The following is a 16,964-nucleotide window of genomic DNA, read 5'->3' as shown; positions in this document are numbered from 1 at the left end:
TGTGGCATGTGTTAATTTCACTCTTTGGTCCCTATGGCATTGGAGTGCAGACTGAGAAAATATAAGAAATTGTTTAAACGTGAGAGAGATTGCTCACAGGGGAGTCATGAATTGAACATATAAGCTAATGACTAAGAATTATGAGCTCCTTTTAAAACCAGAAACAACTGGGCAAAAACAGGTTGAATCACAGTTGTTCACGTCATTTCAACCAACAACAAAAAAACATCTATATGATGACGTTGAATCAACATGGAAAACTGATTGGATTTGCAAAAAGTCATCGCCATCATAAGGGCATTTAATAGTTTTATTTCTATTTTTACCTAAATACAATGACATGGTGACATTTTTTAATGATTTCACTTTTGAATTCACGTTAATTGTTAACGCAACCAAATGTAAATCAAAACTAGACGTTGAACTGACGTCTGTGTCCAGTGGGAAGCTTATGTTTTACCTGCATTTTCTATAGGCTAGGGAAGGTCTAATGCACACAGAACAATTACAAAAAGTGAATTATATTGAAATACAAATCATGTTTAAATACAATAATGAATAACTTGTCCATGGGCACTATTGTATGCCTATTACATTTGGTTATATGAACAATGTGTTGGCAGTAAATTATTCATATTCTTAAATTGCCAAATACACTGACTCTCGCGGTCCCCTTGTGGTGAACAAACCTGAATGACTCCGTGAAACTCAGCAGACAGTCAATCTCTCATACAGTATATCCGCCCGGCTCTGTCTTTCCACCTCCTCTCAATCACAACAAGGAAATTATTCGATGAACATGAACGTTACCAAAGAACACTTTGTTTTTTAAGGAATCGAAGGAAAAATGGAGAGACAGCCATTATCTTTAGGTAAAATTGTATTATAATTGTTTCTTTCAAAACTGTATTTTCAGTTAGAATGAATGGGAAGGCAAATAACCTGTTAGAATGTTGTACTTGTAGCTCTATCGACTGCCAATTTCACAGCTGTTTTCGGAAGTCATAACATATTTTTAGCTTTGTGCATTTTTCCCCATTTGAAAGCATAGGAAATATACGTTTTTGTAATGGAGAGTCTAAACAGACAACTTTTGCGTTGCGTAGACAGTCGGCTACAAGGATGAGTCCAGGCACGTTTTTCATGGATTCATATTTAATTTCTTAGTTTACAATCAAAATTGAAAAGCCCTGGCTGTATCACTTCGGTGAGGTTTCAGGACTTGATGTGTTGCCAGAGGGATTCGTGTAATGCTTTTGGTTGGCAGCCACTAAACATTCTAATAACATTGTATGAGGTTTGCAATTGTAAGTCTATGCCGGGGAATGTTGGGACATTTTTGGCCTCTATTGGATTGGACAAACTACATGTCATGCGATGCATCCAGTAAATAACTGCGCCTGATGACGTATTGGCGGCAAGCGCAATATAAACATCTGGGCTACACCTCAATGGATCTGACAAATTGTTGGCTACCCTACCCTCCCATTTGGCATTGTTGACTCCCATTCCCTTCATGGACGTCATCTCACTAGCTTTAGTATAGATCCCTGTAATATGTGTCATATGTTCCATACGGTGTTCTAGCGCGATGAGCCCAGAAGAATGTACCGCACCTAAATAAAATCTCGCAGTTACACAGGACAAACATAGGTACAAGGAAATCATTAAAGAATGGACATTTTAACAAGTATTAATTAAGTGTAGTCGGAGGTACAGTCCGCCCACACTAAACTCAACTAATACCTCACATGAACAAGTGTAAACGGTATGTTAAACAGAAATTGCCCCTAAAAACCATCTTCCTCATTTGGAAAACAGCATCGATATCAGTCAGAAACATTTATTCTACTGTCAATATTTACTACAAATTGTAAATAGGATATTTTGTGAGACTTGTGGTTGTGATTGCAACACAACATAAATTAAGGATGTGTGCCCACAGCTGGCTGCACACAAGTAATCATCAATTTGGAGTGCAGCTGCACATGACCTGATCATGAACTGAACCAAAATATAAACCCAACCATTTCAAAGATTTTACTGAATTACAGTTCATATAAGAAAATGAGTCTATTGAAATAAACACAGTAGGCCCTAATCTATGGATTTCACATGACTGGGAATAGAGATGTGCATCTGTTGGTCACAGATACCTTAAAACAAATGTGGGGTGTGGATCAGAAAACCAGTCAGTGTTTAGTGTATCAGAAAACCAGTCTGTGTTAGTGTGACCACCATTTGCCTCATACAACACAACACATCTCCTTCGCATAGAGTTGAGGAGGCTGTTGATTGTGTCCTGTGGAATGTTGTCCCACTCCTCTTCAATATATGTGAGAAGTTGTTGGATATTGTTGGGAACTGGAATGCGCTGTCGTACACGTTGATCCAGAGCATCCCAAACATGCTCAGTGGGTGACATGTCTAGTGAGTATGTAGACCATGGAAGAACTGGGACATTTTCAGCCTCCAGTAATTGTGTACAGATCCTTGCGACACGGGGCCATGCATTATCATGCTGAAACATGAGGTGATGACGACAGATGAATGCACGACAATGGGCCTCAGGATCTCGTCACGTTATATCTGTGCATTCAAATCGCCATCGATAAAATGCAATTGTGTTCGTTGTTCGTAGCTTATTTCTGCCCATACCATAACCCACCGCCACAATAGGGCCCTCTGTTCACAACGTTGACATCAGCAAACCGTTATCCCTTGACACTAAACACGCGGTCTGTGGTTGTGAGGCCAGTTGGACATCCTGCCAAATTCTCTAAAATTATGTTGGAGGTGGCTTATGTTTGGGAAATTAAAATTCAACTCTCTGGCAACAGCTCTGGTGGACATTCCTGCCAGCAGCATGCCAATTGCACGCTCCCTCAAAACATGAGACATCTGTGGAATTGTGTTGTGTGACAAAACTGCACATTTTAGAGTGGTCTTTTATTGTCCCCAGCACAAGTTGCACCTGTGTAATGATCAGGCAATTTGAGAGAAATAACCTTAAATAAAAAATTTCTGCGTATATGGAACATTTCTGGGATCTTTTTATTTTAGCTCATGAAACATGGAATGACCACAGTTATAGGAGGAGACAAAAATCAACATAACCACTCTATATCCCTATTTTTAAAGTTTGAAGTTACGCATCATTACAGATCGGTTTGCTTGTATTTTAGGCAAGGGAGAGAATGGAGGGTAGTTGAGATGAGATTGGACAGTGGAGTAGTCTAAGAATCCTGTCCGAATCCAATGAGCAGTGAGTCACCCGCTTCCATTCACTTCACTTTGCACCTAGTGCTTCAAGTTCTGAAGTCATTATGTAGAAATGGCCTTGTACTAGCTCCACTGTCCAGTCCAGCTTGGGTGCTCTCGAAAGTACAGCCTACTTTAGTAAGGTTCCAAACATGGCCAAGTGCTTACGTAACTGTCTGTGTTTTTAAAGGTACTTTGTTTTGGTCGTGCTTTTCAAAGGACTTTGTGTTTCATTGAGTAGAGTGTTTCATGATGAGTGCATTAACCCAGGCTTTACTGACATGTATTAAATAGTCTACATAACGAAGGAGGCACAGACTAGATCATCTTAAGCGCCAGAGTTGGAGAAGAGAACCATTCCAACACAGTAAGAGAGGTGGGTAAAATCAATGATTACCACAGCTAGACAGAGGAGGGTAAATCATTTAAAGACAATACAATGAAATGAGCTAGGACTTCTAATAACTCAATCTAATAACTTCATAGAGTCCCATCTAAAGCACTGAAAATCCAATATAGTGCAGGCCAAATTATTATTTTTTGAAGTCACTGTCGTAGACATTATTCAGACTTTGCATTATCCGTTTCAAAATATGCATAAGTACATTTGTAGCATCATGATAGTAGCAGTTGTTTACCAACTCATGATATGTGTGTAGTGATGTGGTAATTACATTCAGAATTTTAGCTATAGCATGTTTACTTTGAAGTCTGCTGAGGTTGACAGCGAAGCAGCAGCTAGAATAATTTGTGTGGATGAAAGATGACAGTCCTTTAGGCTCAGTGTGCTTATTGAGTAATAACCCAATAACATCACTGCACAGCCCTGAACCTGGGGTCAAAACTTCCAATTCTCTTGATTGTTGCAAGATTAAATAAAATAGACTGCTCTTAGGTGTTTAAGGCCGTGTCTAGATTTGACTTAGTATTCAAGTTCTGATCATGGGAATGACGAACGCGTCATGAGTCTACCGTATCCACAGTGTGTCCGGATTCCCTTTTCCTCGCTATATTCAAATGCCAGTATGCATTCTACAAACGGTGGAATAGGCTAAATATAATAACACAACAACTGAGCGCAGTAGCTAACTAGCCAGCTACCCTCTGTAGCTAGCCATCAAGCTAGCAAGCAATGCTAAAGGGATCGCAAACTGGTTAGCATAACTCTAGCCAAACAAAAAATAGTTTTTCAAAATATTAGCTAGCTGGCTAGCATTTATGAGGCCAGCAAACACATTCCCCACACGCTTAGGAACGTATTTCCTCCAACGTTTTAATGAAAAGTTGCATGTCGGTCCCAAAACACAAGTTTTCTAGAGTACTGATGACATTGCCCATTGTATGTACTTTCGGTAGCCTGATTGAGTCCAGACTGAGGAGAAATACTCACACACACAATGCATCCCTGACCACCTCCTGAATTGGTCAGCCAGATCTGAACACAATCAGACCAGAAAGCAACTTTTCAATGCGATCTTCGTATCGTGATTGCAGAAGTCGCATGTAAGAGTCAAGTGTAAACACAACTTAATTATTAATTCATTTAGGAAGGAGAACAGAATACCAATGTCTTCACATTGACAACAATGAGAATATCGCACTTTGTGATTATTGGATTTGATTATTATGTTTGTCCTGGTGACAATCAGAATCTCTAAATGTGCAAATTAAAGTCACTTCTGATGAGAGAAGACATCCGGAAGTTGAGCAATGTGTTTTCACTCTACCAGTTATGTTGCTAAACCAAGTTTGTGAGATCAGACAGATGGATTTCTCAGAGGCCATTTCCATGGTCCCTTCAATCCAAGGACAAACCTAAGCACAGTCTCCAGTAAAACAGAGTCCTGACTCAAAATGTATAAACAGTTGCCCTCTTTCATTCAAGTTATAGCATTCCACTTTATTAGATTAGGCTGATTTTATTCAAGAGTGTACTTTAATAGGCCATTTCTAAAAAATGTGACCTATGCATTTCTTAGTGGAAGACATTTGACAAACAGATCTGTTTACAGACGGTATTTCATTGATACAGTTCTTCTCTCTTCTATCCCCGAAGCAATACTGAAAAATGACTTATTTTACAAGCACAGCATGCTGCTTTTGGCTCGTGTTTGCCTGATTCTGTAGCGTAGCCAGTTCACAGTTGCCATTTTTATATGATAAGAGCCTCTCCATGCCTCCTCCCTTCACCACTCCCCATGGCTAAGCTAACTGACATTTTCACTGTGTCGCCATCCATATGTGTGAACCCTGACAGGTGTGGGATTAGGGGTGTAAAACATAAGTCAGAAATCCAATTGAGTACTTATTAATTTTAGTATTTTTTGCTTTAGAGCAGTAAAGCAAGACATCTGACCTTAGTGTGAGAACTCCTAGACAGAAAGAGCTTGTGTTTTATTGAAGGTTTGATTGCATCAGGACCTATTGGTCCTGTAATGTGATTTGTCATGGTGTTATAAGAAACTAGGTGTGTATACAGTGCATTCTGAAATTATTCAGACCCATTGCCTTCTTCCACATTTTGTTATGTTACGGGCTTATTCCAAAATGTATTAAATTATATTTTTTGCTAATCAATCGACATACAATATCCCATAATGACAAAGTGAAAGCAGGTTTTTAGAAATGTTTCCAAATGTCAAAACAGAAATACCTTATTTAGTATTCAGACCCTTTGCTATGAGACTCGAAATTTAGTTCAGGTGCATCCTGTTTCCATTGATCATCCTTGAGATGTTTCTACAACTTGATTGGAGTCCACATGTGATATATTCAATTGAATGGACATGATTTGGAAAGGCACACACCTGTCCATATAAGGTCCCATAGTTGACAGTGCATGTCAGAGCAAAAACCAAGCCATGAGGTTGAAGGAATTGTCCGTAGAGCTCCCAGACAAGATCGTGTCAAGGCACAGATCTGGGGAAGGCTCCCAAAACATTTCTGCAGCGCACCATTAAAGGTCCCCATCATACTTAAATGAAAGAAGTTTAGAACCACCAAGACTCTTCCTAGAGCTGACTGCCCATCCAAACTGAGCAATCATGGAAGAAGGGCCTTGGTCAGGGAGGTGACCAAGAACCCGATTGTCCATCTGACAGAGTTCCTCTGTGAAGACGGGAGAACCTTCCAGAAGGACAACCATCTCTGCAGCACTCCACCAATACGGCCTTTATGGTAGAGTGGCCAGACGGAAGCCAATTCTCAGTAAAAGGCACATGAACGCCCGCTTGCAGTTTACCAAAAGGTACCAAAAGGACCATGAGAAACAAGACTCTCTGGTCTGATGAAACCAAGATTGAACACTTTGGCCTGAATGCCAAGCATCACGTCTGGAGGAAACCTGGTACGATCCCTACGGTTAAGTATGGTGGTGGCAGCATCATGCTGTGGGGATGTTTTTACGCGGCAGGGACTGGGAGACAATTCAGGATCGAATGAAAGGTGACCAGAGCAAAGTACAGAGAGATCCTTGATGAAAACCTGTTCTAGAGCGCTCAGCACCTCAGACTGGGGCGACGGTTACCTTTCAACAGGACAACGACCCGAAGCACACAGCCAAGACAATGCAGGCGTGGCTTAGGGACAAGTCTCAGAATGTCCTTGAGTGGCCCAGCCAGAGCCCGGACTTGAACCCGATCTAACATCTCTGGAGAGACCTGAAAATAGCTGTACAGTGATGCTCTCCATCCAACCTGACAGACCTTGAGAGGATCTGCAGAGAAGAATGGGAGAAACTCCCCAGATACAGGTGTGCCAAGCTTGCAGCCACAAACCCAAGCAGAATCAAGACTGTAATCACTACCAAAGATGCTTCAACAAAGTACTGAGTAAGGGTTCTGAATACTTATGTAAATGTGATATTTTTTATTTTATAAATCTCCTAAAAAAAACTGTTTTTGCTTTGACATTATGAGGTATTGTGTGTTGATTGATGGTGAAAAAAACAACTTAATACATTTTGGAATACGGCGTAAGGTAACATAATGTGGAAAAAGTCAAAGGGCCTGAATACTTTCTGAATGCACTGTATGTCCACTTAGTGTCTGGATGTGATCGGTTTAAAGTCAGCTAAAATTGAAGGGAGTCAATGAAAAGTTCAGTATCCCCATCTCACAATACCACATACAACCTTATGTTCCAGTGTGTTCTATGATGAGAATTATGGTGGTATGATACTTTTTGTGAATCCACAGTATATGTTGTGTAGATAATGTTGCTATAACATGTACATTCACTAACCTGATGCTCTTGACATTTACTATAATTATTTGGACCTAATCATTATCGTTTTTCTGTGGGTTTTAATGTCTACAGGTCATCGTGTTAGGTGCCATGCTGTCAAACAAACAGCAGTATCTGAGTGGGAGCACAGACCTTTTCTGTTCATCCTCTGCAGAAAGACTGACAGAAACATTTGATTTAAAAAATGATCTATTTTTTTTACAATGAGACCTTTCACTGTAAGAGAGTTAACCTTCTGAGTCTGGTTGTAAAGGAACTAAACCACATTGGTGATATAGCTGAACCTTGTTCACCTTTGAGCACAATACATCTAGGGAGCTGAAAGATACATTTGCAGTCAATTCACTGTGTATATCAGGGGCATTGCAATAATCTGACTGAGTTCATCAGGGAGTATTGTTCCCACTGTGACTATTAAAACCTACCCCAACCAAAAATATGGGTAGATGGCAGTATTTGCGCAAAGCTAAAAGTGTGAACCATCGCATTTAACCACGGCAAGGTGACTGGGAGTATGGTTGAATACAAACAGTGCAGTTATTCCCCCCATAAGGCAATCAAACAGGCAAAACGTCAGTACAGAAGTGGAGTCGCAATTCAACGGCTCAGACACGAGACATATGTGGCAGGGATCCAGACAATCAGTGACTACAAAGTGAAAACTTATCACGTCGCGGACACTGACATCTTGCTACTGGACAAGCTAAACACCTTCTTCGCCCGCTTTGAGGATAACACGGTGCCACCGACGGAGGCCGCTCCCAAGGATTGTGGGCTCTCGTTCTCCGTGGCTGACGTGAGTAAGACATTTAAGAGTGTTAACTCTCGCAAGGCTGCCGGCCCAGACAGCATCCCTAGCCACATCCTCAGAGCATGCGCAGTCCAGCTGGCTGGAGTGTTTACGGGCATATTCAATCTCTCCCTATCCCAGTCTGCTGTACCCACTCAAGATGTCCACCATTGTTCCTGTACCCAAGAAAGCAAAGGTAACTGAACTAAATTGCCCCGTAGCACTCACTTCTGTCATCATGAAGTGAGAAGCTAGATAAGGATCATATCACCTCCAACTTACCGGACCCCCTAGTCCCACTTAAATTTGCATACTGCCCCAATAGATCCACAGACGATGCAATCGCCATCGCACTGCCCACTGCCCTATCCCATCTGGACAAGAGGAATATCTATGTAAGAATGCTGTTCATTGACTACAGCTCAGCCTTCAACACCATAGTACCTTCCAAGCTCATCATTAAGTTCAGGGCCCTGGGTCTGAACCCCGCCCTGTGCAACTGGGTCCTTGACTTCCTGACGGTGGTGAAGATAGGAAACATCCCCTCCACTATGCTGATCCTCAACACAGGGGCCCCGCAAGGGTGCATGCTCAGCCCCCTCCTGTACTCCCTGTTCACTCATGACTGTGTGGCCACGCACGCCTCCAACTCAATCATCAAGTTTTCAGACGACACAACAGTAGTAGGCCTGATTACCAACAATGACGAGACAGCCCACAGGGAGGAGGTGAGGGCCCTGGTGGAGTGGTGCCAGGAAAAAACCCTCTCCCTCAACGTCAACAAAACAAAGGAGCTGATCGTGGACTTCAGGAGACAGCAGAGGGAGCATGCCCCCATCCAGATCGACGGGGCTGCAATGGAGAAGGTGGAAAGCTTCAAGTTCCTCTGCGTACACATCACTGACAATCTGAAATGGTCCACCCACACAGACAGTGTGGTGAAGAAGGCGCAACAGCGCCTCTTCAACCTCAGGAGGCTGAAGAAATTTGGCTTGTCCTCAAAGACCCTCACACACCTTTACAGATGCACCATTGAGAGTATCGTGTTGGGCTGTATCACCGCCTGGTACGGCAACTGCACTGCCCGCAACCGCTGTGCTCTCTAGATTGTGGTGAGGTCTGCTCAACGCTTCACCAGTGGCACACTGCCTGCCCTCCAGGACACCTAAAGCACCGGATGTCATAGGAAGGCCAAAAAATCATCAAGAACATCAACCACCCGAGCCACGGCCTGTTCACCCCGCTATCATCCAGAAGTTGAGGTCAGTACAGGTGCATCAAAGCTGGGACCGAGAGACTTAAAAACTGCTTTTATGTCCATCAGACTGTTAAATAGCCATCACTAGCTGGCCTCCACCCAGGACCCTGCCCTGAAGTTAAGTCACTGTCTCTAACCGGCTACCCTCCACCTTAGAGGCTGCTGCCCTATGTACATAGCCATCACTAGCTGGCCTCCACCCAGGACCCTGCCCTGAAGTTAAGTCACTGTCTCTAACCGGCTACCCTCCACCTTAGAGGCTGCTGCCCTATGTACATAGCCATCACTAGCTGGCCTCCACCCAGGACCCTGCCCTGAAGTTAAGTCACTGTCTCTAACCGGCTACCTTACACCTTAGAGGCTGCTGCCCTATGTACATAGACATCACTGGTCAGTTTTATAATGGAACACGGGTCACTTTCATTTTTACATACAGTTTTACTCATTTCATATGTAAATACTGTATTCTAGTAAATGCCATCCTATTCAACTATTGCTGTATTTAGCTACTATTCTACCCTACTTATTCTCCAGATATACTAAATATTCTATCCACATACTGTCCATAATGTCTATACATCCCCTCACATATATTATATATATTTGTACTCCGAACTCCGACATTGCTCGTCCTAATATTGATATATTTCTTAATTCCATTATTTTACTTTGAAATGTGTGTATTGTTGTGAATTGTTAGATATTACTGCCCTGTTGAAGCTAGGAACACAAGCATTTTGCCACACCCACAATAACATCTGCTAAATATGTGTATGCGACCAACTTTTTAAATTTTTTATCTATTTACTTAATGTGTTTTCATCCTGAAACAAGATGTGAGTCATGTCTGTGGCAAGTCCCTCAGTAGGTATATTCTACTCTGAATCAAATTGCACATGCGGTTTGTTCATTGCAATGTAATGCTGAGGATTTGTTGTGGCACAAGGACAGGGACTGGGTGCCAAGTGCAAAATTGTGCTTTGCAAGAAGAGCATCCACAAAATGTAGTTCAATTGGACGACCCACACAGCAGACCAATAATAATTGTCAGCTCAATGAATCTCTGAGTACACTTAGTATACCAAACATGATTTATTATTTACTATTTGTTGCCTTACCTCCCTTTTCCTACCTCATTTGCACATGCTGTACATATACTTTTTCTACCTTATTATTGATTGTATGTTTGTTTATTCCACGTGTAACTCTGTGTTGTTGTATGTGTCGAACTGCTTTGCTTTATCTTGGCCAGGTCGCAGTTGCAAATGAGAACTTGTTCTCAACTAGCCTACCTGGTTAAATAAAGGTGAAATAAAAAATCTAATAATATTAGGAACACCCGGGGGCATGGACTCTAGAAGGTGTCGAAAGCATTCCACAGAGATGCTGGTGCATGTTGACGACAATGCTTCCCAGAGTTGTGCCAAGTTGGCTGGAGACTGTTGAGCATGAAAAACCCAGTGGTGTTGCAGTTCTTGACAGAAACTGCCTGGCCCCTACTACCATACCCTGTTTAAAGGCACTTTCATTTTTGTCACACATACACAATCCATGTCTTAATTATTTCAAGGCTTAAAAATACTTATTTAACCTGCCTCCACCCCTTCATCTACACTGACTGAAGTGGATTTAACAAGTGACATCAATAAGGGATCATAGCTTTACCCTGGATTCACCTGGTCAGTCTATGTCATTGAAAGAGTAGGTGTTCTTAATGTTTTGTATACAGCACCTGCTTTTAATCTTCAAAAGGGGATGTCAATAGCACTCAAATATTTCCCCTCAGGTGCCTTTTCTGGAAATTACATCTCAACATCAGTGTTTTTTTGTTTTTGTGGTAAATAACGGGAATAACCACTCATAAACAATAACCACTCATAAACAATGACCACTCATAAACAATAACCACTTATCAAGAACTATATACAGAATTTGTATATTGGCTGTTTATGTATGCCCATCAGTGTTGCAGTACTCAAGACCTGTCTCGAGACCACATATTGAGTGTATCGGTCTTGTCTCCGTGTTGGCTACATTTGTACTCGTCTTGACTCGGTCTCAGACAGTGAGGACTCGTAATTTCCAAGACCAACGGAGTAAAAATATCATAGGCCAAATATATACACTCCTTTCTTGAAACATTAACAGCCTTTATATATATTATAGACATGTTTACGCAGTGGCGAAACTATAGGCCTTCCGTGTGTGATAGGTTCGTGATTCTGAAAGAACAGTATTACCAGCGCACTCATGTAGGAAGGAGAGTGCACTTTTTGTCAAACACAAAGGGCCAGTGGTGTAGTGGAGGTATAGGACCTTAACAATTATGTAGTACAATAGAGAAATCATGAAAAGTAGCCTACACAATCGCAAAACACATGAAATATATTCACATGCGCTCTGAACACAGCCTAGTTTCAGCGGAATATCACCTCCAGGCAGCAAAAGTGTGCGGCTCTCAACTGGTTTTGGCATGGCGCAGCTCACAGAAGAATGACTTCGGCAGCGGTAGGGTAGGAAAAACGTTTCAATTTATGATATATACCAGTAAATGCTAACTAAGGTAACAATGGGTATGCAAACCAGATATTGTAAAGGTTTAGTCTGAAGTGTTGGTTAGTACTCAATTTGTGATGCACAATTGTCATCATGTGCTGTTTGCATCAGTGGCGTAAACGTGGATGGGCCTGGGTGGACAGAGGCCCACCCACTGGGGAGCCAGGCCCTGACAGCCCACCCAGTTAGATTGATGTGGTTTATTCATTGTTGTGGACTTACACCATCACATTTTTATATTACTTCTATAAAAAAAAGTGGGATTTTGAGAGTGAAAATCTGACAAATCTATATAAAAAGCAGCTGTCACACACAGCAAGATGTTAGGATGTAAGGATAAGCAGTCCATAAACTCGGACATAATAAGCCTGTAGGTCCCAATTATAAGAATACAAAAACACAACCGTTAAGCATTTCCCAATTGAAATGAACACCCATTACTTCCCATTGCAAAAAAACATTTTACATTTAGCACACAAAGTAAAGTTTAAAGTGGAACTGACAGTGTTTTAACTACTTTGCATATATGAAACAAACAGAAAATCCTTTCCTGCGCTTTCCTGCTCTATATTGCTATAGAATTTCCCCAAACATTCTCAGAATTTATGAAAATGACCATATTTAAGGGGTCACTTGTGAGATTTTGTTTTTTTAAGTGTCATATTTTTCCTGGGGGTGTATATAAACAGGTTTTACCTTGTCAGCTCTGGGATTTGATCTAGCAGCCTTTCAGTTACTGGCCCAATGCTCTACCCAGTTGGCTACCTGCCCCCCAAAGAGATGGCAAACAATAGGAAGAGCGCTGCAATTAAAATCACAGTTCCACTCACCTTCTCCCTTATTCCTGAAAAGGGAGAAGCTAACAAATTTGCAACATCCACTTTGATAAAACCTGCTGCAGCTGCTGCAAACTAGCCAACAACAAAAGCTAGCTAGCTAGACCGTGGGAAAACTGCTGCTCGATTTGCGCAGTGACCTTTTGACCTTCAAAAAGGCAGAAGTTCACTTGTCTGGAAGTCTAAAGAATCCATATGTTGTTCTGAAATACTGGACATTTCAAACTCTTATTATGGTGGTGATTTACAATCATGGTTTTGAATTGGTCTTGAATTTTTCTGGTCTCGGTCTTGACTCGATCTTGGACCCCTTGTCCCCCTCTCGGTCTCAGTCTTGACTCTGTCCTTTCCCCCCTCCGGTCTTGGTCTTGACTCGGTCTCGATTTGCTCCGGGCCTTGGTCTCAAATCGGTCTCGCTTTAGGTGGTTTCTAACACAACACTGATGCCCACTGAGATGCAGAGAAAACAATAGAAAATTGTACATTTAAACTATAGAGGTTGGCCTCAGGTCAAGCTCCCCATCACCGATTGTGAACAACTGTAATATGTTGAGGAATTCTGTCAGTGTGGCAATGGAGGGACCCAGAAGAGAACATTTATATCCGAAGCACGGCGATATTGCAATATAAGTAAGAATTTGCAATTTTATACGTGCAATTCACAAAGGCTTGCTCATTGCATTTATTTTCCTTCCGTTTCTTCCTAATGTTGAAATACCAAAAGAAGTTTACGTATTTGATCACGTCGAGCGTTTCCTCTCAGTGTGTTGACTTGGCTAACATTTCTGGACAGCCTTTGGCCACATCGAAGGGAGGTTAATCAACAGTGGAGAGGAAGAGATGAGACAGACACCATGGCTAATCAGGCTCTGTCGTAGGCAGCAGGTGTTTCAAGAGGTTACTCTCCTCAGATCTTTTCTTTTCACTCCTAATAATCAGTCACTCTAGGATTTAATTTAAAATCTTCTGATGAGCATAAAACATGATTTTTATCTCTGAGAGTTAATATTTCCTTTTGAATGTTTCAGATCTCACCCAGTTGGATGTTGTCAGTGGGTTGTTGGTTTGGAAAGCAAAGTGACTGGTGTGAGACTAGGGCTAAGGGCTGTGGGGTTTCATAGTAATGACCATGGTCATGAGCAGAGGGTAATGAGAGGTGGTTGTTGCACAGCTTTCTAAGCTATGACACAGTCACACACACACACACACACAACACACACACACACACACACACACACACACACACACCTCTTCCTCTCTGTCTGTCTGATGGTCCGTTCACCCATTCACATCCAGCTTTACAAACCTAGGATTATATGATCCATGAAGAATATGTTTCACACAGCGACTCAAATCAATTGGACTGGATTATATACACAGCCTCCTAAATAAAGTGAGATATTTCAGTAAACATATCTGGTGGTTGTTAACCAGTGATCTAGAGCGAGCCCTGAGTGAAGGAAATACAAACAGTGTTCACAGATAAGGCTTGAATGGATTGAGTCTGGTCTGGTGATTTGTGTTCTCAACCTGCTTGTCTTTATAATATGCATTACATACCTGTGGACAGCAGTCAGATTTCTATTTTCAAATACAGTTATTTGTTGGTAATGACTATGTTATTGCAGTGACCTGTTACAGCGTATTGATCGCCGCACGGTTTCCCTTCTTCTGCTGACAATTTATCATCATTCTTTCTGTGTTGTTTCTCAGGGGGGGGGGTGTTCATATCATCAGTAAACTGTATTGGCTCGGATCTATCAAGTCAAGAGATTGAATTTGCACAGCTATTTCTTTCTGCCAGTTGAGCGAGCTTTCTCAAGGCCACTTTGAAACATAATTTGCAAATGTATTCATTACGCCTGAGATCAATGTACGACTCTGCCCTTTTAGACAGAGCCCCTGTGCCAGAAACCTGAATAGCTCCATTGTTTGAACAAATTCATATTTATTTTACTAGGGTTTTCTTCATTCTAGACGAGCCAAACACCAGTGCAGCTATTGAATCTAATTAGACCCCTGGGAGGAGACTTGGCAGCAGCAGGTGTGCAGTTTTCTGACTCTGTTGGAAGCCCATTCATTACTTTGCCACTGCAAATAACCTGGCTGATTTCGCATCCCTTGAAATCTGGAGCTAGCGTCACCAATCGGCCTGTCAATATCTCCCAGTGGGTGGGAGCAAAATACAGTAGGACCAGATAGAGTAGGACCAGATAGAATAGAACCATATAGAGTAGGACCAGATAGAATAGGACCAGATAGAATAGGACCAGATAGAGTAGACCAGATAGAGTAGGACCAGATAGAGTAGGACCAGATAGAGTAGGACCAGATAGAGTAGGACCAGATAGAGTAGGACCAGATAGAGCAGGACCAGATAGAACAGGACCAGATAGAGTAGGACCAGATAGAGGAGGACCAGATAGAATAGGACCAGATAGAGTAGGACCAGATAGAGTAGGACCAGATAGAGCAGGACCAGATAGAACAGGACCAGATAGAGTAGGACCAGATAGAATAGTACCAGATAGAATAGGACCAGATAGAATAGGACCAGATAGAGGAGGACCAGATAGAGTAGGACCAGATAGAGTAGGACCAGATAGAATAGGACCAGATAGAATAGGACCAGATAGAATAGGACCAGATAGAATAGGACCAGATAGAGTAGGACCAGATAGAGTAGGACCAGATAGAGTAGGACCAGATAGAATAGGACCAGATAGAATAGGACCAGATAGAATAGGACCAGATAGAGTAGGACCAGATAGAATAGGACCAGATAGAATAGGACCAGATAGAGTAGGACCAGATAGAGGAGGACCAGATAGAGTAGGACCAGATAGAGTAGGACCAGATAGAATAGGACCAGATAGAATAGGACCAGATAGAGTAGGACCAAATAGAGTAGGACCAGATAGAGTAGGACCAGATAGAATAGGACCAGATAGAATAGGACCAGATAGAATAGGACCAGATAGAGTAGGACCAGATAGAGTAGGACCAGATAGAATAGGACAACTCCTTTCACTGCTCGGAGTCCCTTTATACAGCTATCAAGTAGGTGAAATAATGGTTGCTGATGTGTGACTGACAGGGTAAACATTGTGTATCTCTCCATTTGACAGGTTTCCAAATAGGATGCCATGTCATACAGTATTTGGTTTTCATCATTTTTAGCTGGATGGAATTGTTGGTTGTTCAGAATACTTTTTTTGCCACAGGGGCTCAGGCATTTTGCCTATCTACCTGTTCTCGGTTTGTACTAGAAGATCTAGGCCATGGTAATTATAGGAACGTGAAGCAAAACACCATACTAGCACTGTCACCCACTGTCCCACTTTCAGTTGTTTTAATGAGCTGCAATGCTAGCTGCATTGTGAATCAGTGTGATGGATTTGCTTAATCTTCATAATTTATGTAGTGTCAGTGTGTGCTTCATTCTGTTAACAGTTTAAAAAAAAATAATACTGGACAACATTTACTTAAATTAACCCTCCTCATGGAATAAAATAAATCAACTTGTCCAAAATGTCACAGTTATCCATGGATTGTTCTGATACAGTGAGAAATTAGACAAAGTGAACAGTATTCTCCTGACAAGCCTATGTTATTAGAACTGTCCCTTCGGTTGATCAAATTACTGTGTAGAAATCAAAATGACAATATCATTCTATCATGACACAAGGCGAGACCCAGATGGAAACACAGGAAGCAGATGGTTTGAGTCTTAAAATGTGTATTAATCCAAAGGGGTAGGCAAGAGAATGGTCGTGGACAGGCAAAAAGGTCAAAACCAGATCAGAGTCCAGACAGGCTTGTGGTCAAGGCAGGCAGAATGGTCAGGCAGGAGGGTAAAAAGTCCAGAAAACAGGCAAGGGTCAAAACTGGGAGAACTAGAAAAGGAGAATAGCAAAAGGAGTACGGTAAAAACACGCTGGTTGACTTGACTTAAACATACAAGACGAACTGGCACAGAGAGACAGGAAACACAGGGATAAATACACTGGGGAAAATA

This window comes from Oncorhynchus nerka, linkage group LG17 (genome assembly GCF_034236695.1).
Source record: "Oncorhynchus nerka isolate Pitt River linkage group LG17, Oner_Uvic_2.0, whole genome shotgun sequence".
Classification (NCBI taxonomy): domain Eukaryota; kingdom Metazoa; phylum Chordata; class Actinopteri; order Salmoniformes; family Salmonidae; genus Oncorhynchus; species Oncorhynchus nerka.
Note: the sequence above shows the minus strand (reverse complement) of the source record.